Source organism: Aedes albopictus, chromosome 1, assembly GCF_035046485.1.
Source record: "Aedes albopictus strain Foshan chromosome 1, AalbF5, whole genome shotgun sequence".
In the NCBI taxonomy this organism is placed as follows: domain Eukaryota; kingdom Metazoa; phylum Arthropoda; class Insecta; order Diptera; family Culicidae; genus Aedes; species Aedes albopictus.
Genome location: NC_085136.1, coordinates 150,008,609 through 150,021,612, shown reverse-complemented (window position 1 = coordinate 150,021,612; position 13,004 = coordinate 150,008,609). Strand labels below are relative to the sequence as shown.

At 38.5% G+C, this 13,004-nt stretch overlaps 1 protein-coding gene across 5 annotated transcripts in view; it reads right to left on the bottom strand.

Annotated features, from left to right (window-relative positions):
• LOC109425028 (fasciclin-1) overlaps positions 1-13,004 on the bottom strand; it is a 622,197-nt gene that overhangs the window by 256,831 nt on the left and 352,362 nt on the right. The gene's annotated exons all lie outside the window — the stretch shown is intronic.

Here is a 13,004-nt window from a genome sequence, read left to right as displayed (position 1 = left end):
TCCCTCGAACGCTTCTGGTTCGATTTTGACAATCCTTCGGACGCTCCTGGTTCGATTTCAACAATCCTTCGAACGCTACTGGTTCGATTTGAATAAATCATCCGAAGGCTACTGGTTCAATTTTGACAATCCTTCGAACGCTACTGGTTCGATTTCAATAATCCTCCAAACGCTACTGGTTCGATTTCAGTAATCCTCGGAACGCTCCTGGTTCGATTTCAATAATCCTTCGAACGCTACTGGTTCGATTTTGACAATCCTTCGAACGCTCCTGGTTCGATTTCAATAAATCCTTCGAACGCTACTGGTTCGATTACGACAATCCTTCAAACGCTACTGTTTCGATTTTGACAATCCTTCGAACGCTCCTGGTTCGATTTCAATAATCCTTTAAACGCTACTGGTTTGATTTCGAAGATCCTTCGAACGCTACTGGTTCGATTTTGGCAATTCTTCGAACGCTACCGGTTCGATTTCAATAAATCCTTCGAACGCTACTGGTTCGATTTTGACAATCCTTCGAACGCTCCTGGTTCGATTTCAATAAATCCTTCGAACGCTACTGGTTCGATTACGACAATCCTTCGAACGCTACTGTTTCGATTTCGACAATCCTTCGAACGCTCCTGGTTCGATTTCAATAAATCCTTCGAACGCTACTGGTTCGATTACGACAATTCTTCGAACGCTACTGTTTCGATTTTGACAATCCTTCGAACGCTCCTGGTTCGATTCCAATAATCCTTTGAACGCTACTGGTTTGGTTTCGATGATCCTTCGAACGCTACTGGTTCGATTTTTGGCAATCCTTCGAACGCTACCGGTTCGATTTCGACAATCCTTCGAACGCTCCTGGTTCGATTTCAATAAATCCTTCGAACGCTACTGGTTCGATTTCGATTATCCTCCATATCCTGCTGGTTCAAAATAAGAATTTTTCTAACACTACTAACACTATAAAAAATAGGTGAATGCTACCGATTGTTTCCCAATTGTAAAAGGTCCACAAACACTGCTGATGAATTTTCATCCTTATTCGAGCTTTGTTAAACATCAAATACTACTAATGGGAAATTCCTTTTAATGAATGTTACCACTTCGTTCCAAACCATGAACGCTACTCATTCGTTTCAATCCGTGATCACTACTGGTTCACGTCAATCAAAGAAAACTAGTTCATTCTATAATACAGAAACTCCAACAGTTGTTTCCAATAGATGGACGCTTCCAGTTCATTCTAAAGGTGCAACTACACTGTTTCTAATTATGCCAAATATTTACCATTACAGTCCGACATTCTTCCAAGGTTTCTATGATTCACTTTGCGTTGATTATTTGATCTTATTTGCCCAAATATATGTCATGCCTAATGGGACCTTAATCCGTGAACGCTACTGCTTCATCTCAATTCATTCCATCCGAACGTAAATGGTTTGTTAGGTTTTTCGCACCTACCATGGCGTAGTGCACGTTCAGCGTGCTTGTCTGGGTCATAAATATTCCCAACATCCTACCAGGGTGCACGCTACTAGAATCTTCTCTATACCTCAGCGCTACTGGTTCATGCCAATTTGTTAACCCTACCGGTCAATTTCAATTCGTGAATACTGCTAGTTCATTACAAACCAGTTGTATAAACTAGCTCATTCGTGATCATGAACGTTACTGCTTCATTTCAACCTTGAGCGTTACTGGCTCATTTAAATCACAAAACGCTGCTGGTTTTACAGCTCTCACCAAAAACGCCCCGAGATCCAAAAAACTTTTAACCCTTATTTGGCCGACAAGGTACCCGTGTACCCAACGCCCATTTGAAAAGCACGGTGTGGAAAAAATCAAAAAGTTTGTCGGACAGATAAAGGTTAAACAAACCCTGTCCACACAAATACTTTGGGTTAAAATAGTCACAATGCCAATTATCCTCCAATTTGTTTAGTTTCACACTTCAAGAATAATCCAAATTTATGTTCCTCTATTGACATTTTAGTTCGACAAGGTATCAGAAACTTCTTGATACTAATATGAGCTCAACACTTCCAGCAAAATAAAATCAAACCTTTTCAAGATTACCGTTATGTTTAGAAACTATCATTAACTCAAGCAATCTCGTTTTCGACTACTTAGAGCGACTCACGCTCACGCTGTATACCACAAGCCCACATTTTTCGTGTACTCAGTAACCGTGGCGACCTTTCCCGGGTTAAATACATCTAATTTCATTCCCAGTTTATATGTTTGACGATGAACAGGAGTTATAAGCCATAATTGCTTATATTATATGTTCTATGAATGGTATATGAAGTCAATTACGCATTATTAATAAAAAAAAAAAAACTAGCATTCACTTTCGGTTTATACCAAAATTTACTTATTTAAGAAAGCATTCAGAATATATTTGTTATATTTTTTCTTTCTGGTTTGAACATCTTATATAAACCTTAACAAAATCCAAGGTTCACCCACCACCTTTTGGACAAATGCAATCAAGACATTTACAAAAAATATCAGTGTAACAATGAATGCGGTAGAAAATACCACATTAACCATATAATTTAACACCGAGACAATCATTCGATCACTTCTTAAAAATGAATAAAATAAAAACAATTCCTCATTATAATATTTTTTTAGTTTTATTTTGGAAAAAAATATCCTGATGTAGAAAGCACCAAATTTTATTGCCAAAAATATTAAACAACTACATCAAAAAACCAGTGCTTTCGCTGATCAATCAGCGTTTTCGTTAATTTCCTCTGTGTACTTATTGAATCCGATAAATCGTCAGGTTTTCACACTACACAGTTAAGTAAACGGGTTGGCGGAGCCGTTGCCATGGTTACAGTTACTCCCACTAGATTTTCACAATAACGACAACATACCTTCAATAGTCTCTTAATCGGGGCCCGTTGCAGAGGTGGTCACATATTCGCTTCTTAAACGGATGGTAATGGGTTTGATTTTCAGCCCCGGTACTTTCGCCAGTTGCTCTTCCCCCCCGAGAGCAGCTGGCAATGGCCCCCTTCTGAGCGAATGGCTGTAATGGATCCTCAATCGGAACTGTACTATTTATCGAACGCGTTTTTTTTCTCTTTCATCTCTTGTCTACAATTTTATTCAGCAAATCATTTTTTTTAACTCTTCACTTGTCAGCAACTAAATTTCAAACCAATGACACTCTCACGGCTGATCAAAATCACTCTCGCACAGAAAACGGAATTACTTCATCATCACTTCTCCTTTAGGGTACATTTAAATCGTCACTTGATGGATGTGTGTTTCACTATTTATCCTCGTCGCCAATTGTAGAATACGAGGTGTTCGGAATATTTAGGGATACCAAGTTCTTACAGTTTAGAATAATATCTAATCTTTGACACACATGTTTATTATCGTTCTTTTCGCTGTCACTCTCCGAGTCTAACTGCCTATCAAACTCAACGCTTACTATGTTCTTCCAAACCCAACACTTTATGCTTAGAGTCAGACCCTACAGGATTCGATCCCAGGTCCTCGGCGTGATAGTTCCACAGCTTGTCCGTCATCGTCGATTCGAATTCTGTCTGTCGCTCTTCCATCCCCACCGTTCAACAACTCCTCGAAGTTCTCTCTCCACCTGGCAGCCACCATTGTTTTGTCTGTCAGTAAGTTTCCTCCACGGTCGTTGCACACAGATCGAAAAAAGAGTGTAAAATTCTGTGACATGTGATGCACATAATTGGAGCGTGGGATATCGTAGAAGTTTACATGACATATCATGTAAAGTTCATGAAATATCATGTAAACTTCCATTACATGTCATGTAATTCTACATGACTCTGAGAGTTTACATGACATATAACACAAATTTACATGATATATCATGTAAACCATCATAACATTAAGTTTACATGAGTAAAATGAAGTTTACATGACGTGTAAATCTCATTATTTTTATCTGTGCACATGACGGAAGAAGGCGCTGTTTTTCTCCGCACGCCATTGACAGTTTTGTAAAACCTCCGCATATCATTCTGCTCCATACTCATTTTATTTACGTTTAGATAAAACATTCAAATTATTAGCGTGTTGTTTGACTGAATGGGTTTAAAACGTGTTGAGGTAAAAATGGTTGCAAAAATTTGATGATTATTAAATACAATCTATCTTCTCAAACAGTGAATGAGATAAATTGAGCAATAGTTCAATGTCTGGCTGTGATACTATCGCATGCCAATGCAATATAACGATAGTTAAAGTACAGCCCTCATACACCACAAAACCACAGCCAACCGAACAAATAATCTTGAGGCGTGCCCAACGGCAAACGCACTGTTTCCGCCATCTTTATTCTGCAACTGACGGAAACTCACCATTCCATTAAACTGCTGCCAATGAATCCATTCCATTTAAATTGACGCCCTTGTCTACGCAGAGTACACACTCCCGCACCGCCGCTTGAGCAGCCAGCAATTCAATATTTTAGAACTGAAATCGAATTACCAAGCGAATGATGAAGCTTCCGCATGGTTTGGTTTCACCGAACGCGCTCTCGCTCCGGCCATTCCGGATTGGATGGTTTCAACAGATTGCGATTGCATCGCAGCCAGTCAGCCAGCGGACTGCCACCGCTGCGCCGCCACGACAGAAGAAAGCAATTTCCTCTCGATTTGCAAAATTTACGCAAATTTCTATTCGTCTCATCACCGGGCTTTGGCAGACGACGACGAGACCGCATCCTGCTGCGATACCGTCCGTTGCGTCGTGTCACCGCACCGTCTTGTCACTCCGAAGCTGCAGAATACCTAGACCTCTGTTGGTCCTCCCGCCCGCCAACGAATACGGCGCGCGGCGGTATGCATTGATGTGGCATTACTTCTAGCTTCGATGACGCCCAATAGGTGCTTGAAGTGTTGGAAAAAAAGGTGAGCGATCAGGTGGCTTTTAAATTAAATTTGTGCTGATAGGAAATTGTGAAAACATTGAACTGTAAGCGGTCGGAATTGGTATGCAGTGGCACCGATTGCGATACTGATTTCGAATTGATATTTTTTTATATTACCTCGTGGTGAACTAAAAAACTTAAGAAGAAACCGTTTGTCTGAACAAAGTGTGGCAGATGAGTACCGTCGAAAGCTTGATGAACGAATAAGGAGAATCTAAGTAGATGACAACTCGACAACTACAGCAATCTTTAGGAATCAGACTACATAGCGGTGCACACAGCAACGCGGTAGCGAAAGGTTGTAGGTACTGCTCAAAGAATGCCCAGAAATGGTTGTGTCTATTATGATTGCGGATGAGAAGAACGCTGCTAAAACAGTAGTGTGAATAGAATGTCATTTTCTGAGGCACAAAACAGTATGAAACAGAATAATATGCAGACATTTTACGTAACTATCATGTGCGGAGAAAAATAGCGCCGCCTCAAATTACATGCTGAGAGATAGAAAAAGCGACTCCATTGCACGTTACGAACACGATAGTTATTTGCAGTTTAGAAATATCTTAGGGTAGAAGAAGTCCAGAAAGACTAGAAGAGACCGTTCCAGTGGATATTTCGTGGTTCGATGAAAAATCAACGGAGTCAATTTCCGACCAAGTAATTAAGTAAATACCAAAGCCGTTCAAAAACACGATGCATTTTGTCAGGGAATCAAACCCAGACAGCCTTAGCGTTAAATACCAGCGCGTATATCACTTCAGCTATACGAACCGTCTAATAAAAGCATGGCATTGAATCAGGTATCAGTAGGTCGGCTCCAGAGGCACGTTCTCCTCCATTTGGGAAACTTGTGCCATCGCCATGAATACGAGCTTATTCATCCTTTACCTGAGGGAGAGGGAAGGGAGGAATAAGGGATGGGATAGGGAAAGGGAAGGTAAGGTAAGGGAATAGGGTCGACATAATCGCATAAGCGTACCACAACGGGTTCAAACAGCGCCCTGAAAAGGGCGCTGTAAAACGCATAAAGCGTAAAGTAAGCCTATAGCTACTTCCACAGTCGGATTCTCAGCTAAGATATACAAATGAAGCAGCCTGTGAGGCTTGTGATGGACAAAATCATAAGTAGGAAAACCACATTACCTTAACTTAATTGCGTTTCTACTACGAGATTCCTCAAAAGTGATGGCAAGACTCCCACATGGGGGCGCCCACAAACACTCAATTTCCTAATCGCTGATTGACGTAATGCCGAGACGAGAAGTTGGTTTTTGAGCATTTGGTAAATCCAATTTGAAATCATTGAAAGATAAATAGGACAATCCGTGCGGCTTCCAATATGGAATCGAAAAATACGTGTTCAAAATTGTCATGCAAATCCAAGAAAACACCCAAACAAAATTGTTTTTGAATGAATGCTTTTCCGATATCATAAACAACATTGTGTATTTATACAAATCACAGTGGACTTTCCATTTTGGTAAGCATGCTGGTTCCCATGGAGAGGAATGTTTGTAAGAAAAACACCACAAGTGTGATGCTCGACAAAGCGTTCTAATCATTTAAGAAGAAAGAGCTCAAATTGATAGGTCTGATCTTCGTACGATTCATTATCCACTTACGGAATAAACTTGACAGTATAATCCCACCAAGATTTGGGAATAGCAAGGCTGCAAACAAGCAGTTTTATCAAAACATTTTGGGGCTCAAGGCATGACACGCGAGTTACCATTTCAATTTTACTGAAAGTAGCAAACATCGGGTCAAACGCAAAATGCGGAACAATATAGGTATAAATTAAAGCATTACATCTACATAGAAATCCCCTTACGAATGTAAGGTTCTTGGACCAAAGCTCTTATTTTATGCTGAAGATTGATCTGAGCTGTCATAACCATAGCCACTACCCAAACTAGGCACGATCAAACTCTTACAATCACAACACAAGAAAAAAGAGCAGCGATAAAACCAATTCGGTGTCGATTTCAGAACGCCAGAGACGAAGATACACAGAGGACACTGTGAAGAACGCATAATGCGAAAAGCCATATAGGTTATAATTAAAGCTTTGACAATGTTATTAAAATTAAATGCTGGAATAAATATTCGAAACAGGAGTTATCGAATCTTGTAGCAAGAAGCATGGGTTTTCAAAATAATACCGGTAACTTGGATCAAAAAGCAACTGTTTTAACTGACACTTTAAAAACATGTACCAATAAATTAGTTGAAGAAAAGTTTATATCTCTAGGCAAATCAAACAGCTAGAACAGCCTAGATCTATTACGTCTTAAGCGTAAAAGAGATAACCTGTACAAGAAGTGTTTACGAAATGATAATGATAATGTTTGGACTAGGTACAAAATCGCGCGAAATAAGTACCGTCGATGGGGGTGACAATGGGTCTGGGGGGTGAGATTGGGTCAAAACGGAGAAACATAAAATTTGAAATAGCTCATCAACTATCGCTAATTTATATTGAAAACTTCATATTATTTCAAAGAGGAGATGTTTTTACACGTCATGATGCAGAATAAGATGTTTAGCAATAATCGTTTTTTGTTAAAATTGTGGCTAAACTTATATGATGAAACTACTAGTAAATCACTCTGAAAAAATTTCTCCTTCGTAATGTTCAACACAAGTACCTAACCATAAATTTTCTTATAAGTGATTAGCTGTAGGTATTACTTGGTTGATGAAATGAAAAAAAGTGGGATGTCATTGCTCTTTTTATTTGAAAATTCAATATTTTTGATCCTATGTCTAAATATTAAGAATGGGGGTGAGATTGGGTCAAGCAAGTAATCGAGTGCACATAGCTTTACTAAATATTCAACTTGTTATCCAGTCCCTATTTGACGTTAGAGTGGTGCCATGTTTACCGTTATGAAGATACGCACGCTTTCTTTCGAAAATATGTCGAGAAGTGTCAAACGAGTGTGTTAATACGTTTAGTGTAAAAAATCATTTATAACAATACACCCATGCATTTGGAAAGCTCCTCTAATCATCAGCTAATCTTTAGAATACTGCAATATCGTAAGCTCACAAAATAGACTTAATAGCGTTCCTCTATCTCGAGATGGAATGATTTCCTTTAGCAATATAGAGGCCAATGATCATGTACATAAGAGTTTATAACGGAGGGTTTGGTTAAACATTTCTTATGCAGTATACTAAAACTATCATGTTTTTTTTTACAATCAATCTTTCAATGCGCCCTCACTCATTGTAATCCCCCCTCCTCTCATGAGGGTTGAAACTCTAAATGAGGATGATTATGATGGCTAAAAATGGCGATACAGCATAAAAACGTTATTGTATCAAATTTCAACCGTTTTTTCGGTTGTATTAGGCCTTTTAGGTGGATTAATCATCTTTTAAAATTACCTTGATATTTATTCGTTATGACAACATTGTGTTTTAAGTAGTTTTACTAGATATGATCAATAAAATTAACTTATATTCTCAGATAGGCGATTTCGAATACTTTGACCCATTCTCACCCCCTCTAAGGGGTGAGATTGGGTCAATTTTCAATCATTTGTAGTTTAGTAAGCAATTCATATAACGTGATACTTTCTGGCTAAACTATCATTACCACATAGAAGAGTATGCATACCAAATAAAAAGTTATTCCGACTTCATTGTTATTTGTTATTTAACAAACAATCTTTGAGTATCCTTTTTTGACCCATTCTCACCCCCAACGACGGTATTCACAATTGTTGAAAAAGACACGATGTGAATATATTCAGAGGAAGATTGACCAGCATCAGAACAACAGCAAAGAGTTATGGAAAATTTTGAAAACTTTATTGAAACCAAGCAATTGTAAACCGCGATCCATAACTTTTGATGGCACTTTAGAACAAACAGAACCAGTAATTGCGAGTAATTTTAACAAATATTTCGTCGATAGCGTTTCATCGATTAACCACTCTATAGAGTTAGTTGATGAACCGGACGAAATAAAGCAGCCAGTTAATAGTAGATGTAGATTTGATGATTTTCACCCTATTACGCTTGAAGAACTTAGAAAAATTTGCTTTTCGCTGCAAAAAACGACTGGTATTGATAATGTTAACGCTAAAATCATACAAGATTGCTTTCATGTCATTGGACACAACTTGCTGGACTTGGTAAATCAATCATTGCAAACTGGGCACGTGCCACAGGTTTGGAAGGAATCTTTAGTGATTCCTATTCAAAAAGTTGCTGGGACGATTAAAGCCGAAGAGTTTCGTCCCATCAACATGTTGCACACACTAGAAAAAAATTTTAGAACTTGTAGTCAAAGGCCAGCTATTGAATTATTTGAACATTAACAACTTACTAATACCAGAGCAATCGGGTTATCGGGAAGGTCATTCCTGTGAAACCGCATTGAACTTGGTGTTAGCTAAATGGAAAGAAAACATAGAGCGTAAAGATACTATATTTGCTGTATTTTTGGATCTTAAACGCGCTTTTGAAACAATTTCTAGGCCCTTATTGTTAAAAACAATCAAGCGCTTGGGATTTTCGGGTACTGCATATAAATGGTTTGAAAGCTATTTGTGTGGAAGAACCCAAAGGACTGCTTTTAATGACTCTGTGTCTAGCCCTGTGGAATGTAACTTTGGTGTACCGCAGGGAAGTGTATTAGGGCCCATTTTGTTCATAATGTATATTAATATTAAAACACGATTTAACTATTAGTAGTAAAATACAGTTCTAGACCAACATGTGAAAAGGGCGGATATCCAAAATGTTTGAATCGAGAAAAACGCTTGCAAAGTTTCACAATCTAAAACTAATTCCTATTTAACACTTTGTGCGTGTGCACTCAATATTTTTCGTTGTTTGAGAAGAAAACACTATCCTCTTGGTGATTTTATGTCAAAAAGTACAAACAAGCGTTTTTCCTTGAAGAAAATGAATGAAATGAAAATTACGCCCAAATAAAAACTCATTGGTCATTACGCCCGACATGTTACGCCGCTTGGTCGCCAGCACTGGAATTACGCCTGGTCAATATTACCTAGAATCGATCGCTTTTGTTGTTACGCCCGAAGAAATTTTGTATCGAAATTAGTGGAATGCAATAGATTTTGAACCTAATCCACTGCAATAAATTGATATTGAAGCTTTCTTAACTAAAAGTAACTAATTGAAGTTTATCTGACATTGGACAATGGAGGAGGAAGGAAATTTTCTCTTGACGTTGCCTACGATGAGAGGTAAAAAAAACAATGAGTAAAATGCAATGGAAATCAGATTTCGATTGAAATCTATATTCTAGCTCTTATCTATGAACAACAACTCTTTACAGTTTATCTAGTATCGTACAGCAAAGGAGAGAGTTGTCCCTGCCATTGTCCATAATGCGCGTTGAAAAAAAAATATAGCTAAAGTACCGATGGGGAAGCGCAGGCAGCATATTATGTTCCCAACAAGCCCGTTTACAACGGATGGGTTTTGGGGGTTAAACTCCTCCCATTGCCGATACTCTATACACAAGGCCTCCTTCACCCTTTGCTAAAATTGGGTAAAACCTCTCCCTTGTCGCCTTTTCTGTGCACGGGCCTGGTTCCCAATATCACCTTTTGCTGAATCTACCTGCTGTGACCTATGCCGGTCAATAGATTTGAGACCATTCGCTAACATTTTTATCACTGAAGCTTTACCAGCTGCATATCATCCAAATCTGGGTCCTTTGGAGAAAATATGTCCTGAATAGACATTGAAGCCAGTCAGTCAGCGACTTTATTGAATTTTACGATGAAAAACGCACGATTTGTTCTTGGGCGTAAGAACCATCCGTGCGCAACAAGAGCAATAAGTGCGCGGCGGATTTCCACTCAGACATTTTGATGGGCGCCGAAGCACGACGTAATGACGAAGGCTTTTCAATAACGGTGTAAGTAGTTTGGGGCGACTTTAATCAAAAGTGGGAGTAAAAGTTTTGTGTAAATTTGATAAATATGAATGGCGAGATGCTGTTCTCGACTGTTTATTCAACAGTGTTAACAATTTTGTGCATTTTTGTGCTTTTTTTCATAGGCGCGAGATCATTGGCGGAACAACCAAATGAAGTAATCAAAATCAGATGTGGAAATCCGCCTTTATTTAAATTATTGTGTTCCAGAAGTGGGAACTCATTTTTGAGCTAACGTAAGGAAAAATCATATGTTAATGAGTTGTTTCATCAAATTATGCTGAAAAGTGATTTGTTTACATTTTGGCTCTTCCGCCCTTTTCAAATGTTGGTCTAGAGTTGTACAAATCGGTTATCTCACCTCACTTGGACTTCTGCCCTTCAATTTTATTTTTGGCTAATGAAACACAAATATCGAGGTTACAGCGTTTGCAAAATAAAATAATGCGTTTAATTTTAAGATGCAACAGATTCACTTCCTCCGCTTTTTTGTTGGACGCGTTACAATGGTTATCGGTGAAGCAAAGAATAATATATTTAACGCTGGTGTTCATTTTTAAAGTAATAAATGGTTTGCTACCTCGATATTTGTCTGATCGAATTGAAAGAGGAAGTGACATTCATAGATATAACACTAGAAACGCGGAACAGATAAGAACACCCAATTTTTCACATGGTGCTTCACAAAATTCATTGTATTATAATGGCATAAATGTTTTCAATTCGATGCCTGACTACATCACGGGTGCAGCGACAATATCACAATTCAAGAGACTATGTATTTCACACGTGAAAGCTGTTTTTTAAACAACTTGTTAATCATTGTTTTTATCAATTTACTAATTTTGTATCTTGACGTGGCTCTCGTGAGCTGATTATTTGTATGACTGATTGTAGTTTATTTTTATTCATTTATTAGGGCACTGGTAGACTATTATGTTCGCCCTGATGATGATGATGGATTTCATATTTGTTGACGTAGTTTTAGTAACTGAACTTTTTTTTTAGAAGTCTACAAAAGTTTGAGTCTCGCGCGCGGTGACAGGTATAAATGACATTTTTGTATTTATTTATCAAATGGAATATTTATACTGTTGAAGGATTCTGTAGATTAGTAGTGAGTTGTCTAGTTGAATGTCGGGAATTTCTTGAAGATGAGAATATTGCCGACTGTTTTGACATCGCGCGAACGTTATCAATCCTCGCAATATTTTTGATTTTCTGATCTTTCATGATCACTAGTAATGCTTGCAAAGATTTGTAGTTGAGAGCAGCAGTATTTTGAAATTTATGTTTTTGCAGTATTGTATGACAAATTCGAATGTTGTTTATATCTGTAGAAATAATCAGTCCGTATTTAGTTTGCAAAATCTGATTACATTGATCATAATTAATAATTATCTTAAAGATATTTCGTCTAGCTCAAACCTTTGTAGGGGTATGTGGCGGGACCATCATCATCATCATCAGAGCTAATAAACAACATGCTGATAATCCCACCCTTATTGAGCCTCGCAGTTGAGGCTTAAGAAGGATAGCAGATTATCTCGGAGAAACACAAGGTCCACTGCACCATTGCTCCGGTTAACGCAGTAAGGGCAGAATACTGAGGAGGGTGCCCTAGTACTCCACAGGCTTCGTTAAGCGGTTAGAATTTTATTAGACCCCCCTAACCATTCATTCCTAGGCACGGTAAGCATGTAGCCGCATCACACCATGAATTAGGGGTCACCCAAGGGTTCACCTGTTTAATGGACTCTTACCAGCGGAACAGGCAGTCCGTAGTGTTATTCTTAGTCAATTGAGACAACCGCTACCGACACTACACAGCTATCTAGGCTGATCGAGAAAAGAAGTTAATATTGATGATCAACTTCATACGACGGACCCGAACAGCCGGGATACCTGATGGCCTTGAAACACTGTGTTAATAAATAAAATAGATAATAAAGTCGAGTCAAGTACAAGACACTGAAGACGACCTTACAGTTGAGGTCGAAATACGTATCTGTCAAAGGATGCAAATTCTTAGTGGAATTAAAAGGAACAGCACTTAACGCGATTTTCTTTTTATTTACAGATATTCCCCTAACAAGCCCAGGTTAATCATCATCACTGTGTTAATAACTGTAGAAGTGCTTATAGGATGGTGAGGAGCAG